The sequence below is a fragment of the Tupaia chinensis genome, unplaced genomic scaffold (genome assembly GCF_000334495.1).
Source record: "Tupaia chinensis unplaced genomic scaffold, TupChi_1.0 Scaffold143584_1, whole genome shotgun sequence".
Lineage (NCBI taxonomy): Eukaryota > Metazoa > Chordata > Mammalia > Scandentia > Tupaiidae > Tupaia > Tupaia belangeri.
This window is the reverse complement of record NW_006203430.1, coordinates 7,243,787-7,261,563: the sequence shown is the minus strand read 5'-3', so window position 1 is coordinate 7,261,563 and position 17,777 is coordinate 7,243,787. Positions and strand designations below refer to the sequence as shown.

General features: G+C 42.9%; 3 pseudogenes; 1 reads left to right on the top strand and 2 right to left on the bottom strand.

The window, feature by feature from the left end:
* Window positions 1–3,383: 3,383 nt before the first annotated feature.
* Window positions 3,384–8,177, bottom strand: LOC102498190 (vacuolar protein sorting-associated protein 26A-like; annotated as a pseudogene).
* Window positions 8,178–8,368: 191 nt separating this feature from the next.
* On the top strand, window positions 8,369–9,830 carry LOC102497790 (60S ribosomal protein L3 pseudogene; annotated as a pseudogene).
* Window positions 9,831–12,415: 2,585 nt separating this feature from the next.
* LOC102485295 (60S ribosomal protein L27a pseudogene) lies at window positions 12,416–12,903 on the bottom strand (annotated as a pseudogene).
* Between the last annotated feature and the right edge of the window lie 4,874 nt (window positions 12,904–17,777).

The window sequence follows — 17,777 nt, the reverse complement described above, 5'->3', positions numbered from 1 at the left end:
GTAGTCAATTAAAAAGGTATTAAATTAAAATAATTCTTGTGCCTCAAAACTATTGAGATTAAACCTATTTCTTTGTTTCATTCTTTTTTTTTTTTTTTTTTTTTTAGATTTTCCTTCTTTTTTTTTTTTTTTTTGAGATTTTCCTTTAAGGTTCTCACCAGAGAGAGAGAGAAACAGACACAGTGAGAGGGAAAGTGAGAAATCATGCCCGGGGGGGGGGGGCAGGGATGGCCACGCCCTCTCCTCCATTCTTCTCCCCAGATCTTGGGCACCCATGCACATACACCCAGCATGATTTTGAAGCCACCAGGTCTGGGACCTGAACCATGGTTGGCCATGGGGAGTCCAACAACATAACCACTATGCCATCTGCTGGTCCCAAAGCTGTTTCTTTTTATTAAAATTATTTTTTAAAATTAATTGGGCTGAGACAAGCAGTTAGCGTAATGGCTATGTTGCTGGACTCCCATGTTGTCGACCACGGTCCGAGTCCCGGACCCGGCGGCTTAAACTCATGCCGGGCGCGTGTGTGTGCGTGCCCAAGATCCCGAGAGGAGAATGGAGGAGAAGGGATTGCGGCGTGACCATACCCCCTGGGGGGTGATTTCTCGCTTTCTGTCTCTCTGTCTCTCTCTATCTGTCTGGCGAGCGCACGCACCCTATAGCAAAAACCTCTCCAAAAAAAGAAAAAAAAATTAATTGGGCTAGGGCCACCAGATGATCTGGAGGTAAAGGTGGAGGTAGATTTCCCATGGCCAACTGTGCAATTTGAATTCCAGACCCAGTGACTTGAAAATCATGTAGGACGCATGTGTGTGCAGGCCTAAAATTCTAAGACAAGCGAGTAGAAGGGATTGCAGTGTGGACATCCCCCCGGGGATGATTTCTTACTTCCCTCTCTCTGTCTCTCTCTGGTGAGTGCAAGTGCCCTATAGCAAAGATTTAAAAAAACAAGAAAAAAAAAGTTCATTGGACCAGCCCTGTAGCCTAGTAGTTAAGGGAACTACATCCCACATGGACAACTGTGGTTTGAATCCTGGTCCCAGAGGCTTTAAAAGCACACCAGACACATGTGCATGTGCGCCCCAGATACCAACAGAATGGAGAAATGGAGGAGAAGGGAACATGGCATGACTATGCCCCATGGCAGGATGCTTTATCTCCCTCTCTCTGTCTTTCTCTAGTGAGCGCATGTGCCCTCTGACAATTAAAAACAAAATTTTTTTTAAAGTTATTTCTTCCACGAGAGGAAATGCCTGAAAAGAGAGAAAAGTACCCCCAGAAAGGCCGTCATGCTACAATCCAGCTCTTGTCTCAGCAGCCCTGGATCAGTGGGTATTCATGTACACCCAGCATGCTCAAGGAGGTCCTGGGATGCAAACCTAGGACCCTTCCTACATGGGTCTAGTTGCATCATCACTATGCCACCACCTGGCTCCAGAAGCTCAGTCTTTCTTTCTCTTTCTTTTTTCTTTTTCTCTCTTTCTTCCTTCCTTTTCTTTCTTTCCTTTCTTTTCTTCCTTTCTTCTTTCTTTTTCTTTCTTGTTCTTTCTCTCTCTCTCATTCTTTCTTTCTCTCTTCCTTTCTTCTTTCTTTTTCTTTCTTGTTCTTTCTCTCTCTCTCATTCTTTCTTTCTCTCTTCCTTTCTTCTTTCTGTTCTTTCTTTCATTATATCCTTTAAGAAATTACTTATTTAATTTAATTATTTATGTATTTTAATTTGCTATAGCTACATGTGCTCACCAGAGACAGACAGTGAGAGAGCGGGAAAGAGAAAGCAAACCACCAAATCTAGGATTCAAACTGTGGTCAATTATGTGGGAGTCCAGCGCCTTAGCCACTACACCACCTGCTAACCTCTGAAGCTCTTTCTTTCTTTCTTATTATTTTATTTTTTTTTTTTTAAGATTTACTTTGTTGGGACCAGCAGTTAGCATAATGGCTATGTCGCTGAACTCCCATGTGGTCGACCACAGTTCAAGTCCTGGACCTGGTGACTTAAAACTTATGCTGGGCACGTGTGCGTGCGTGCCCAGGATCCCAGGAAGAGAATGGAGGAGAAGGGATTGCAACGTGGCCATCCCCCCTGGGGGGTGATTTCTTGCTTTCTGTCTCTATGTCTCTCTCTGTCTCTCTGGCAAGTGCATGTTCCCTGTAGCAAAAACCTCTCCAAAAAAAAAAAAAAGAATTATTTTATTTGGGACCAGCAGTTAGCGTAATAACTATGTTGCTGAACTCTCATGTAGTTGATCATTGTTCGAGTCCCAGACCCAGTGACTTAAACTCAGGCCGGGCGTGTGTGCGTGTGTGCCCAAGATCCTGAGAGGAAAATGGAGAAGGGATTGTGATGTGACCATCCCCCCTGGGGGGTGATTTTTTGCTTTCTGTCTCTCTGTCTCTGTCTGGCAAGTGCATGCACCCTATGGCAAAAAGCTCGAAAAAAAAGAGAATTATTTTATTCAAGCTTATTTAATGTTATAATTTTTAATTTGAACAGAGAGGCAGAGTGAGAGACAGCTTTATTCAAGCTTATTTAATGTTATAATTTTTCATTTGAACAGAGAGGCAGAGTGAGAGACAGAGAGAGAAAGTGAGAAAGCCAGCAGCCAGATCCAGGACTCAAACCACAGTCTGCCATGTGGGATTCCAGTGCCTTTAACCACCATGCCACCCGCCAGCTCCAAAGATATTTCTGAGCACTTCATTGTATTTTACTTTTTATTTTTTTATAAGTGAAGTTTTGTAAAAATTACTTTATTTAACTTTATTTATTTATTTATTTTTAATTTGACCAGAGAAGGAAAAAGAGAGAGAGAGAGAGAGGAAAAGTGAGAAAGCCAACTGCCAAGTCTGGGACTATGAACCACAATCATCCATATGGGAGTCCAGCGCCCTTAACCACCACACCACCTGCCAGTCCCTGGATTATACTTTTTCTTGAGGCTGTTTATCATGACAGAAATTTGACTGAATGGGAAATTTACTTAACAACCGAGAAAGTCATAATTTAGAATTTTAGAAGCAACCAGCCAAATATCCTTTGCAGAATATTTCCAGAGAGTAATAATATTAATAGAAAATAGAAATGGCTTGAAAATATAATGTCATGTCAAATCAGTTTTATAAGCATCTGCTCAAAGGTTGAACACGGGTGTTTGACAGATAGAATGACAAAATTATATTCATCTTTGTCTGTCTCTCGTAAGAGTAGAATAGCCAGTCCTGTGGCCTGGTGGTTAAGAGAACTGGGTTGCTCATGGCTAACCCCCCCATTCAAATCTCAGATATGGGACTTGAAAAGCACATGGGCACATACATGCACATGGGCACACCCTGACAGAATGGAGAAAGGGAGGAGGGGTCATGACATGACTGTGACCTCATTACGAGTTGCTCTCTTCCCCATCTCCTGGCTCTCCATCGCTTTCTGGTAAATACCTGTACCCTTCGGCAATTACAATAAAAAGACGAGTGGGGGGAGGGGCCAAGTGGTGGTTCAGGTAACACACCTGGACTCACATGGGAGATGTCCTGGGTTCACATCCTAGTACCTGCCTGAGCGTGGCACTCAGGCCCTGGTTTAGACTGACCGAGCTAGAGGTGGATCATGACATGAAGACCTGCTGGGAGTGCCTTTCTCTCTTATAGAAGAATTAGAAACCAAAAAAAGAGTATGGGAATACAGTTGGCATATCAATTTAGAAGTCATATATGAATGTCTTTTCTTATGGTTTAACCCCTCATTTGACTAACTACGGACATTTTTCTGAGGACCTATCATGTCCACAGAAATAGCCAAGTTCAATTCTAAGGATTCTCCATCTCTCCTGGAGTTAAAATGTGGATGCAGAGCTACGTCAGTAGCACAGCTCAGCAGTCATTAAGCAGTAAGCCAAGGAGGCATATGTTTAAGGGCCTGAATTTGTGGGACATATAACAAAGACCAGGGAATCCCCTGCTGAGGTCAAGGTGTGTGCTAGAGAGGCCCAAAGAATGGGCAGCTGGCCCCACTTCCTATAGGCTTCACTCAAAAAGTGGGAGCAAGTGCAAAAGTCAAGAAGCAATCAGAGGAACTAGTAGATGGCATTGTGGTTGTGTCGCTGGACTCCCACATGGTGAGATACGGTTCAAGTCCCAGATCTGGCAGCTTGAAACTCAACCCAGGTGTGTGTGCTTGTGTGCCCAAAATCCCAAGAGGAGAATGGAGGAGAAGGGAGTGAAGCGTGACCATCCTCTGGGGGTAATTTCTCACTTTCTGTCTCTCTCTCTCTCTTTTTTCTGTTTCAAATTCTTTATTTAGGGGCTGGTAGGTGGCATGGTGGTTAAGTGTGCTGGACTCCAACATGACTGACCACGGTTAAAGTTCCTGACCTGGCAGCTTGCTTTCTCATTTTCCCTCTCTCTCTCTCTGTCTCTCTCTGGTCAAATTAAAATAAATAAGTAAATAAATAAAGTTAAATAAAATAATTTTTAAAAAGATTCTTTATTTATACATCATAGTTGTACAATTTGCTGCTGGCTAAATACAACTGGTTTTCAAAATCTCTGAATATTTCCTATATTACTGCCTGCAAATGACCATGAACATATCTGGCGTTTTAAAATTTTGAAACTCTGAATAAGCACATACATGAAGGAAAACATTGCCAGGCATAGATATCACATTTAAAGCAGATGCTCCAACACATGGCACATGGAAACTTCTGCCAATAAAGTTAGTTACTGACCATTTTATCAAAGTGCCAGAGTAGTAAAACAAATTTAAAGAAATGCAATCTGGGTTATTTAGCTTACTCATAAAGTTATGGACAAGACCTGTACTGAAGTGTATTAAAAATACAGGTACAAAACCAGTGAGTCCTGGGGCTGGCAAGTGGCATGGTGGTTAAAGGCACTGGACTCCCACATGGCTGACCACAGTTCAAGTCTCAGACCTGGTGGCTTGCTTTCTCACTTCCTCTCTCTTTCTCTGTCTCTCTCTCTGATCAAACTGGAAAATAATAATGATAACAATAATAAATTTAAAAAGTTAAATAAAATAATTCTTAAAAAACAAAAACAAAAACAGAAAAAAAAAACAGTGAGTCCTAAGTGAAAGTAGTTTCCAGACAGCAGGCTTCATTTTGGTTCCAACACTCCACATTTAACGTATTTGAGATCAAACCTCATGCATACGAATGGATGATTGCAACCTTTTTTTTTTTATGGAGAGATTTTTGCTATAGGGCACGTGTGCTTGCCAGACAGACAGAGAGAGGCATAGAAACAGAAAGCGAGAAATCACCCCCCAGGGGGGATGGTCACGCCGCAATCCCTTTTCCTTCATTCTCCTCTTGGGATCTTGGGCACGCACGCACACGCACCCGGCATGAGTTTTAAGCCACCGGGTCCGGGACACGAACCACGGTCGACTACGTGGGAGTCCAGCGACATAGCCATTTCGCTAACTGCTGGTTCCCTGATTGCAACCTTTTTTTTAGAGACTTTGAAGAAATGACTTCAATTTAATGTTAAAAACAACTAAAACTGGGTAAGTTTAAATGTAAGTTTGAACTAGCCAAAGTTCCAGTTTAATCAACATGAAGCTGTCCAGATCCAGGTAACTACATGCTTCATAGGTGCTGAGTTCTCCATCCCGAGATTTTACCCAGAAAACATAATTTATGAAGTCAAGAAAATATTTGCACATATGTGGCAAAAGATTCCTTAAACCCAAATATATGTATGTATGCGTGTGTATATATATTTCAAAATATTTATGTAAATTATTTTACAGTTTTAACAAATCCTAAATGCTAACGTAGGTAAACTGCACACGCAGATACACAGTGATTCTGCTGGAAAGTAGCAGCAAACGGTCACTTAATGTGAGGGGGGGTAAAATGGCCACATGTCTCATCATCTCATTTCCTCTTAAAAAAAAAAAAAATAAAGCTTCTCTCTGGGGGTGATCAGGTTCAGGGGGTTCCTTTTTATTTGATTTTGAGAGTGAGAGAATTTAGGGAAGAACTTTCCATTGACCTGGCTCTAAACGGTGGGACATGTGGAAGCGGGGCTTGTAAGTTTGGGGAAAGAATTAGTAAAGGGCGTACCTTACAACAGATAAGGGGGCTTGTATGTCAGTCACAAGACACTGTCCCGAGGACAGGATGCTGGAAGAGTCCTGTTATCAATGAGTCAAAATGATGGTGTTAATGATTGTGGGCGTGACTCACCCATTACAGGGGATACTATGTCAGGGACAGGATGTAGGAAGATTTCTGTTATCAAATGGGCCAAAGTGGGAACAGCAGTTAGCATAATGGCTATGTCGCTGGCCTCCCATGTAGTCGACCGCGGTTCGCGTCCCAGACCTGGTGGCTTAAAACTCACGCCCGGCGCATGTGCGTGCGTGCCCAAGATCCCGAGAGGAGAGTGGAGAAGGGATTGCGGCGTGGCCATCCCCCCTGGGGGGTGATTTCTCGCTTTCTGTCTCTCTGTCTCTGTCCGTCTGGCGAGTGCACGTGCCCTATAGCAAAAACTTCTCCAACAAAAAAGGGCCAAAGTTGCTGTTAAGGTCTATGGGTATGACTCACTCCAGGCTCTCTGGAAGTGATTTTTAGAAACAGGAAAAAGCGGTCAGACTTCTGTCCTCATGTATTTTCTCAGTTTTTCTGGAGCTTTTCTCCATAAAATGATCTTTTGCTTGAAGTACCTTCTGTCTTCCTCAACAACAAGTAGCTTCAAAAAGTACCTTACTCAAATTTTTTTGTTCACATCTCTCACTGCTGGAGTTGGATCATATCCTGCTAAAAATAGCCTTCCTGGAATTGATTCACCTTTTACTGGGGCACCATCCATTATTTCATATTTAGTGATTTTTTTCTGCTTCTGTTGTGGTATTGGGTCCGATTCCTGTGACCTCTTTCTTGATCAGGTGTAACTCCATGTGTTGTCTTTTTTAAAAGAACTTTTTTAATCTTACTTTATTATTATTATTATTTTAATTTGGCCACAGAGAGATATAGAGAGAGAAAGTGAGAAAGCAAACTGCCAGGTCCAGGACTTGAACCATGGTCTGCCATTTGGGAGTCCAGTACCCCTAACCACCACACCACCTGTTGGCCCCCCATATGTTGTAGTTTTATTCTTACTAATAAGAAATACATTTTTTAGAGGTTTTTGCTATAGGGTATGTGTGCGCGCCAGACAGAGAGAGAGAGAGACAGAGAGATAGAAAGTAAGAAATCATCCCTCCAGGGGCGATGCCCATGCCGCAATCCCTTCTCCATTCTCCTCTCGGGATCTTGGGCACGCATGCACACGTGCCTGGCGTGAGTTCAAGCCACTGGGTCTGGGACATGAACCATGGTCGACTGTATGGGAGTCCAGTGACATAGCCATTACGCTAACTGTTGGTCCTAGAAATACATTTTTCTGACAATCACATTCTTTAAATGATATGTTGATTTATTATATTCAAATTCTATATGTAGACAATCTTCAATACCCGCTTCCAATTTAACAGAGTTGTTAACATCAGGATAGGTGGCAAGCTGGTGAACAATAAGATCATACTCTTTTACCAAGTCTGTCAGTCTTCTGGGGCCAGCAGGTGGTGTGGTTGCCAAGGCGCTAGACACTCCCCACTGGCCACCACAGTTCAAGTGCTGGACCTGGTGACTTGCTTTCTCAATTTCCCTCTCTCTTTCTCTGTGTCTCTCTCTGGTCAAATTAAAATAAATGAAGAATAAATAAAATCAAATAATTCTTTTTTTTTTTTTTTTAAGAAAATAGCTCAAGAGGACATCGGCACCAATATTAGATTCACATGGCTTTTCAACTCGCATAAATTCAAAATCGTAACTTCTGCTCTGAGTCAGTTCTGCAGGTAAGGCTAGTTCTTTCGATAGGTTTACAAATTCATGAGTATTACTCTTGTCATTGAAAAGTTCGATTTGACCTACAAATTCAATTCTAATTCCTTGGTGTTCTAGCTTCTTTGTTGCTTAAAAGCTAAGTTTACCTTTCCTGAAATAGATTCTGCATCAAAGAAGAGATAATGTTTTTCTACTTTGCCATCTTCAGTTTTCATTTCTGCTATTTCCTATTTCCCCATCATTAAGGACAATACAAATGGTCTCACAAATGAGACCAAAAAAGCCCCCGAGAAAATTCAGAGTGGTGGCTGCGAACACCTACTGGCACCCCGACACACATACACACACACACACACACACGCACACTTCACTCCTCTTTCTTCCAGAGAATTCTAAGCCCCGGCTCTCACTTTCTGTATCTCTGGTGAGCACACATGCCCTATAGGAAAAATATCTCTCAAACAAAAAAAGAAGCAATCAGAGACCAGCAGGTTTTGGCAGTGAGATGTCTCCCAGGAAGCTCTGCTCCCAGACATGGGTCTCTGGGTTTTTTTGCCTTGGAAGCACAGCTACAGGCATCGAAGGTAAAGAGCTTCCCCGGGGATGACCCTTCCAAGCCTGGGCACCTCACAGCCTTTCTGGGCTACAAGGCTGGCATGACCCACACTGTGCAAGAAATGGATAGGCCAGGATCCAAGGTGGACAAGAAGGAAGTTGTGGAGGCCGTGACCATTGTGGAGATGCTGCCCATGGTGCTCATGGGCATTATGGGCTACATGGAAACCCCTCAAAGTCTCTGGACGTTCAAGACTATCTTTGCTGAGCATATCAGTGATTAGTCCAAGAGGTGTTTCTATGAGAACTGGCATAAATCTAAGAAGGCCTTCACCAAGTACTGCAAGAAGCGGCAGGACAATGACGGCAAGAAGCACCTGGAGAAGGATTTTAGCAGTGTGAAGTACTGCCAGGTTATCTGCATCATTGCCCACACCTAGATGCACCTGCTTCTGCGCCAGCATAAGGCCCACTTGATGGAGATCCAGGTGAATGGAGGCATCATGGCTGAGAAGCTGAACTGGGTCTAGGAGCTACTAGAGCAGCAGGTCCCTGTAAATCGAGTGTTTGAGCAGGATGAGACGGTTGACACTATCGGGGTGGCCAAAGATAAAGGCTACAAAGGGAACCAGCAGTTAGCGTAATGGCTGTGTCGCTGGACTCCCACGTAGTCGACCGTGGTTCGTGTCCCGGAACCGGTGGCTTAAAACTCACGCCGGGCGCGTGTGCGTGCGTGCCCAAGATCCCGAGAGGAGAATGGAGGAGAAGGGATTGCGGCGTGACCATCCCCTCTGGGGGGTGATTTCTCGCTTTCTGTCTCTATGTCTCTCTCTGTCTGTCTGGCGAGCGCACACGCCCTACAGTGAAAATCTCTCCAAAAAAAAAAAAAGATAAAGGCTACAAAGAGGTTCCCAGTCACTGACAAAGAAGCTGCTTGCAAAGCCCGCCGAGGCCTGCATAAGGTTGCCTGTGTTGGGATATGGAATCCCACCCACGTGGCCTTTTCTGTGGCACAGGCTGGGCAGAAAGGCTACCACCACTGGAGTGAGATCAACAAGATCTACAAGACTGGCCAAAACATCCTCATCAAGAATGGCAAGCTGATCAAGAACAAAGCCTCCACCAATTACAACCTGTCCAACAGGAGCATCAACCCTCCGGGTGGCTTTATCCACTATGGTGAAGTGACCAGTGACTTTGTTATGTTGAAAGGCTGTGTGGTAGGAACCAAGAAGCGAGTGCTCATTCTCCACAAGTCCTTGCTGGTACTAAGCCGAGTGGTAGGCTCTGGAGATTGACCTGCAGTTCATCAACACCACCTCCGAGTTTGACCATGGCCGCTTCCAGACTGTGGTGGAGAACAAAGCATTCACAGGACCATTTAAGAAGGATTGAATTGCAAAAGAAGGAGCTTAATGTTAGGAGCAGACCCACAGCTGGAGCTGGTTGGATTTCAATAAAAGCTACTTTCAAGGCAGGTAGGTGGCATGGTGGTTAAGGGTGCTCGAGTCCCACATGGCCAACTGTGGTTTGAGTCCCAGAACTGGTGACTTGATTTCTCGCTTTCTGTCTCTCTCTCTCTGTTTCTCACTTGGTCCCTCTCTGGTCAAAGTAAAATAAATAAATAAAGTTCAATAAAATAATTTTTTTAAGAATTACTTTATTTTTGGGCCAGCAAGTGGCATGGTGGCTAAGGGTGCTGGACTCCCACGTGACCGACCAGTTTGAGTCTCAGACCTGGCGGCTTGCTTTCTCACTTTCCCTCTATCACTCTCTCTCTCTCTCGCTCTGTCCTTCTCTGGTCAAATTTAAAGAAAGAAAGAAAGAAAGAAAAATAATTTTTTTGAGAGGTTTTCGCTATAGGGTGCGTGCGCTCGCCAGAAAGACAGAGAGAGACAGAGAGACAGAAAGCGAGAAATCACCCCCCAGAGAGGATGGCCATGCCGCAATCGCTTCTCCTCCATTCTCCTCCCGGGATCTTGGGCATGCACGCACACACGCCTGGTGTGAATTCAAGTCACCAGGTCTGGGACTTGAACCGCGGTCGACTATGTGGGAGTCCAGCGACATAGCCATTACGCTAACTGCTGGTCCCCAATAAAATAATTCTTTTAAAAAAAGAATTACTTTAACTTTTTAATTTCTCACACTCTTCTCACATTGTCTCTGGTATCTACATTTGTTTTCTATCCCTTCCCCCTCCCCCCACATTTCCCCAAATATCTTAATCTAAATACTTTCAATCGAAAGTTCAGCTGATATATACACATCTGTGAACATATGTCTGATTTTAGGCATGAAACTCCGTGAGTAGAATGAACGTACTATAAAGTAGCACCTAGCTGAAGCCATATAGTTTAATGTCATCCTTAAATAGGTATTATTATTTTTTAACATATATATTTTTAATTTCAAGGAAAGCAGTTATAGCTTTAATAAATCAAAATAAGAAAAAATGTTAAGAGTAATTTGCTTAAGACTCAAAGCTAGGAAACAGCTTAGGATTCTTTTCAAACAGTAGGTACATGAACCTTTCACGTCTCAATAGAAGACACAAGCCCTTAAATCTGGGAAAAACAGCATAGAAGAAAATCAGTAATGTTTTTAGTCATGCATGAGTCATAAAATTCTATTTCACCAGTTTGGGCTCATGTAAATCTCTCTTTTGTTGTCGTCCAATCTTTCTGTTTAACTTCTGGAAGATAACATTCAACTTCGGACTTGTCCCTACCATTAAGTTGGCCATTTTCTTGGTTGTTTTTGAGCTCTTATTTCTATGTGTCTGTATTTAGTTCTCCTGGTATATCACACCGTTCAGAACTTCTTGGAGAGCTGGCCTGATACCGGTAAATTCTTTCAGGTTTTCTGTATCTGATAATGTTCTTGTCTTTCCTTCCCATATGAAGGATAATCTTGCTGGGTATAGTATTCTTGGTTGAAATTGTTTTTCACTTAACACTTTGAATATATTTTCCCATTTTTTCCTTGCTCTCATTGTTTCCAGTGAGAGGTCCACTGTTAGCCTGATGGGATATCCTTTGTAAGTAACTTGATACTTCTCTCTTGCCAATCTTAGTATCTTGGCTTTGTCTGTGGTTTTGGTCAATCTGGCTATAATGTGTCTTAGAGAAGATCTTATGGGTTGATTCTATTTGTTTTGTTTTGTTTTTGTATTTCTTGGGTCTGGATCTTCGAATGCCTCTCTAGGTTTGGAAAGTTTCTTTCCAGGATTTCATGGAATAGATTATCAATACCCTTATTAGTCTCTTCCCCTTCCAGGATATGAATTATCCAGATGTTTGGATGTTTAATAGTATCTAGTATTTCTCATATATTATTCTCATTTGGAGGGGGGCTATTTTCTCAGTCTTTGTGGTAGATTTTTCTAGGCCAGTGATTCTGTCTTCTACATCTGACATTTAATCTTCTGTCTGATATAGTCTGCTTTTAACTTTCAAGGGAGGTTCTGATTTCCTGTATTACAGCCTTCATCTCTAACAGCTCTGTTTGATTCTTTTTTATGATGTGTATTTCCTCTTTCAGATCATGCAAGAACTTCCTCACTTCCTGGAACTCGTTGACTCTTTTCTCCTACCTCCTTTCTGGAGTTCGTTGTCTCTCTTCTCTTGCATCTCTGTTAACTTTGTCACTATAAATATTCTAAATTCCTTATCAGACATTTCCATGACATTATACATGTGCAGGAAGAGGTGATCTGCAATCTCTCTGCCATTCATTTTTCTCCCTTTGTGCGTCACATTCACTGGGAATTGAGGAATATTCTGACCCTAATGGTATTCAGATGTTTGGCTATGGTTCACTTAAACCTGTCTAGATACTCAGTGTGTGGAGGCTGAGCAGCAAAATGTTGAAGGCAAAAGAAAAAGGGAAAGAAAAAAGAGGTAGAGAAGAAAATTTAAAAAGACAATAAAAAAATTTGATTTTTCTTTCTCTTTTTTTTTAAGATTTATTTATTTAATTATTTATTTTTCAAGGGAAAAGCACTTGTTAGCATTTAATGAAACTCTCCATGTGGCTTCAAACCACCAGGACACAAGCACCCCCCCACACACACACCCGCATACCCTTAATCTTCTCCTCAGCTCTCCCGCTGAAGAATTTGGCCTTCACAATGACAGGCTGCTTCGGGAGCTTTCCTTTCCCCAGAACTTTGTAGTAGCCCGATGGCACTACATGGATGACGGGAGCTACTCTGGTCTTGTTTTTTGGCAGCCTTTACCCATGTCTGCTCACTGACCAAGGTCCACAGTTTATCAAGGTTGACAATTGGGCAGCTCTGGTTTCTCTTTAAGTGGTAATGCCTCATACCAACTTTCCCAAAGTAACCTGGGTGGTATTTGTCGAAGTTGATCCTGTGGTGATGCATGCCACCAGCATTACCCCAGCCTCCAGGGGTAATGCTGATGCGGCCATGGCCGTGGCTCATGTGGCCTTGAAATTTCTGGGTCTTCCTCAGTCTGGATGGCATGTCAGCGACTTCATTCATTTATTTTAATTTTTTTTATTCTTTTTTTTTTTAAAGAATGATTTTACTTAATTTTATTTATATACTTACTTATTTTTTAATTTGACCAGAGATGGACAGAAAGAGAGACAGAGGGAAAGTGAGAAACCAAGCCATCAGGTCCAGGACTCAGACCACGGTTGGCCATTTGAGAGTCTAGCACTTAACTACCATGCCACCTACTGGACCCTGTTATTTTCTTTTAAATAAAGCCAGTCTCTGGTATCTCTGCCTAGCAAAGATAATGGTCAATAATAGACTAATACATAGAGTACCTTTTTAAATTGGCAAATAAAATTATATATATTGGAGGCCAGCAGGTGGCATGGTGGTTAAAGTGCTGGACATTCCCACATGGGCGACCACAGTTCAATTCCTGAACCTGGTGGCTTGCTTGCTTGCTTTCTCACTTTCCCTCCTTCTCTCTCTCTCTCTGCCTCTCTCTAGTCAAATTAAAAATAAATGAATGAATAAATAAAAATTAAATAATTCTTTAAAAAATTATATATATTTATAACATACATGTTTTGAAATATGTCCTCATTGTGGAATGGCTAAATTGAGCTAATTAATACATGCATTTACCTCACATACTAACCATTTTGTGCGGTGAGAACACGTAATATGCCCCCTCTCCGCAATTTTCATGTACACGGTACATTGTTATAGACTATAGTTCCCAGAACACGTTCTTCTTATGCTTATTGCTAGTCTACAATATAAGTTCTCTAAGAGAGCAAGGGTCTGTGTAGAACCACGTCTCGCACATACTAGGTACTCAATAAATATTTGCTGAATAGTTACTACTTTTCAAATTTGTCTGAAGACCAACGATGCTTAAAATGTCCAATATTGAAAAGCGAGATATTGAAAAGTAAGACTGGATTTCTCTCTCCTGGATTTCAGCTGCCTGACTCAAAACAAGCAAACAAACAAAAGAACCCTGACAGAAAAGGATGGTCTGGTTAGGGAAGCGATGGCCACAGCAGTGTCGGAAGGAATCATTTTACACTGGGAGGGAAGTGGGAAACCACTCTGAGGGTGGATGCAAGTAGGAGTTGGAAGAGACCGCAGTGCTGGCTTCTGTTCAGGAACCGCTGATTAGTTCTCCCCCAAATACAAGCTCAGTGAAGAAAGGCCACTCAGCATGTCCAATTTAGTTGCAAATGCTGGCTGTTTGGCACAGTGTAAAATGGCTGGAAAGCATGCCTACCTACTGAAATTCAGTATGCCCACTTCCCTCTAACCTCGAGGAGGTGTGAACATGTACATTCACACGTGTCCAAGCAGCCTGCTGGTGCTGGAAATCGCTGCCATGGCTGCCCACCCCTCATGGACCAGGGCTACAAGCCCAGGGCCCACTCCTTTCCAGAGGAGTTGGTCCTTAGGGACTTCCACAGTAAAGGGAGTCAGGACAGGGAGATAACTGTTCTGACAGAGATGGTGGTGGCTTGAACCAGGTCACAGTGACGATGGGGGACAGTCACGTTCTGAATATACCTGAAAATGGGGCCTACAGGATTTGCTGATCTGGAAGCTCCTTGGACTGCAAGATAAAGGAAGGTGCTCTGGTGTTTGACCTGAGTGACAGGAAGGACCAAGACCTCAGCTGAGAACAGCATGGAGGGGAGGGGCAGGTTTGGCAAGGACAGCTGGAGTGAGGTTGCCGATATGTTAAAATTGAGATGCCTCCAAATGTCCAAATCAGATGCCCACAGACTGTTTTTGCCATAGAATGTGTGTATTCATTGGAGAGAGACAGAGGGGAAGTGAGAAATTACCCCCTGGGGGGATGGCCACAAGGCAATCTTCTCTTTCATTCTCCTCTAGGGATTCTGGCATGCACACACACCCCCAGCATGATATTTAAGTAGCTGGGTCCAATACTTGAACCGTGATCAACCATGTGGGAGTCCAGTGCCTTAGCCACCACGGCAGCTGCCACCCCCCCCTCCCATAGGCTCAAGTCTAGAGTTCAGGGGAGAAACTGAGCTGGAGACAAGGCAATCTTCTCTTTCATTCTCCTCTAGGGATTCTGGCATGCACACACACCCCCAGCATGATATTTAAGTAGCTGGGTCCAATACTTGAACCGTGATCAACCATGTGGGAGTCCAGTGCCTTAGCCACCACGGCAGCTGCCACCCCCCCCTCCCATAGGCTCAAGTCTAGAGTTCAGGGGAGAAACTGAGCTGGAGATATAAATCCCAGTGCCTTAGCCACCACGGCAGCTGCCACCACCCCCCCCCCATAGGCTCAAGTCTAGAGTTCAAGGGAGAAACTGAGCTGGACATATAAATCTGAGAATCATCAGCATATAAGTGGAAATTTAAGTCAGGAGATCAAAAATATTAAATATTGAATAAAGGAACCAGCAAATGGCAGAGCAGTTCCATCCCTGGACTCCCACATGGCCAGCTGCAGTTAGAGTTCTGACCCATTGGCTTGAAAATCATGCCCGGTACAAGTGCGCGTGTGACCAAGATCCTAGGAGGAGAATGAAGAGAAGGGATTGCAGTGTGGCCACCCTTCCAGGGGGAGATTTCTTTCTTTCCCTCTCACTGTGTTTGTCTGTCTTGTGCCCCCACTACACACTCCCTCCCCCACTGTGAGCGCATGTGCCCTAAGGCAAAAACCTCTTAAAAAAAAAAAAAAGAAAAAAGAAAAAAAAGCCCAGTTGTGGTGACCTGTCTTGCTAAGATGCTGTGCTCTGTGTGAGGGGCCTTGGTTCCATTCCCAGTCCAACCCAAAAGCCTGACACAGTAGCCACCTTTTGTCCCCAATCTGTTCAGTATTTTTAATTGAATTACTGCCAAATGAAATAAAGACTTACCCTCACCTCTTATTTAATGTTATCTGATTTATTTTCTTCTCAGGCAAAATACAATTATATTTCTGCCAGCCCATAAATATGCCACATAGCAGTATCATTTGAAAATCACATCATCTCAAGGTCTGAGAAGAAAAACCAACAGCAATGAAAACGTAAGGGAGTAAATAGATTTAAAATTTGTATTTAGGTTAGAAACTACTCACAGTAGAGCTAAATATATTTACATGTTGACATACTATTATGCATTGTGTAAATTATATCAAAGACACTTCAATTTTATTTTTGAAGAAAAAAAAAAAAAACACGTATTAAAAGAGAAAATAGTTAAATAGTGCCCTCTACTGGTAGTTGTAGAAACTGGACAAATCGCATGTCTCGTCATGTGAGTGGAAGTCTGAGACGATACACAGAAAATGAAAATGTGGTCACCCTGGGGAAGAGGAACAATGACAGGAAGGGCCAGCTAAGTGGGTGCTTTACTCTTTATTGTTTGAATGTTTTATAGTGAGAGTGTATTCATCACTTATACAATTAAAATAATTTAAAAACACAAGATATTAATTTCTGTGTACAAAATAACATCAAGTTTTTAAAAAAGAATTATTTTATTTAAGTTTAGTTTTTTGTTTGTTTTTTAATTTGACCAGAGAGGGATAGAGTGAGAGTGAGAGAGAGAGAGAAAGTGAGAAAGCAAGCCACCAGTTTTGGGACTCAAACCACCGTCGGCCATGTGGGAGTCCAGTGCCATTAACCACACCACCTGCTGGCCCCCATCAATTTTGTTTTAAGAAGTACATATGGGTCTCTTTGCTGCGCCTACTGCGAGGATGAAGACCAGTCTCAGCAACCAGATGGTCGACATTCCCGAGAACGTCTCAACATCAACCTGAAGGGACGCACCATCATCGTGAAGGGCCCCCGAGGAACCCTGCAGAGGGACTTGAACCACATCAATGTCGAGCTCAGCCTCCTTGGGAAGAAGAAAAAAAGGCTGCGGATTGACAAATGGTGGGGAAAGAGAAAGGAGCTGGCGACCGTTCGCGCTATCTGTAGTCACGTCCAGAACATGATCAAGGGTGTTACGTTGGACTTCCACTTCAAGATGAGGTCTGTGTACGCTCATTTCCCCATCAACGTCGTTATTCAGGAGAATGGGTCTCTCGTTGAAATCTGAAATTTCTTGGGTGGAAAATACATCCGGAGGGTTCGAGTGAGACCAGGTGTTGCTCATTCAGTATCTCAAGCCCAGAAAGATGAGTTGATCCTTGAAGGCCGTGATATGAACTTATTTCAAATTCAGTTAAAAATAAGGATATATATAAGAAAATTCTTGGATGGTATCTATGTCTCTGAGAAGGGTACGATTCAGCAGGCTGATGAGTAAGATCTAAGAGTTTTCCAGCTACAGTAACAAGCCAGATACTTTCTTTTTTTTTGGAGAGGTTTTTTTGTTTGTTTGTTTGTTTTCGCTATAGGGCGCATGCGCTCGCCAGACAGACAGAGAGAGACAGAGAGACAGAAAGCGAGAAATCACCCCCCCAGGGGGGGATGGTCACGCCGCAATCCCTTCTCCTCCATTCTCCCCTCGGGATCTTGGGCACGCACGCACACACGCCTGGCGTGAGTTTTAAGCCACCGGGTCCGGGACGCGAACCGCGGTTGACTACGTGAGAGTCCAGCAACATAGCCATTACGCTAACTGCTGGTTCCCCAAGCCGGATAATTTCTAAGGCCTTCATATGACATTTTAAAGATAATAAAAGACAACAATTGATTTGAAACTTTCTTAAACTGATTATCCTTTTCCAACTACTTGGCAAGTAAGCAACTAAGGAATAAAGAATTACTCCTAGTAATAGGAGAATTCTAAGAACAATACAGAATTCCTGATGAGGAATTTTTTTGTCTAGTTTTTCTTTGCAGGAACAAGTGACTTAAATCTGGTTTTTGAAGGAATAGCAAGGATATTTCAGGCAAGAGAAATATATCAGGGAATGTGGCTGTT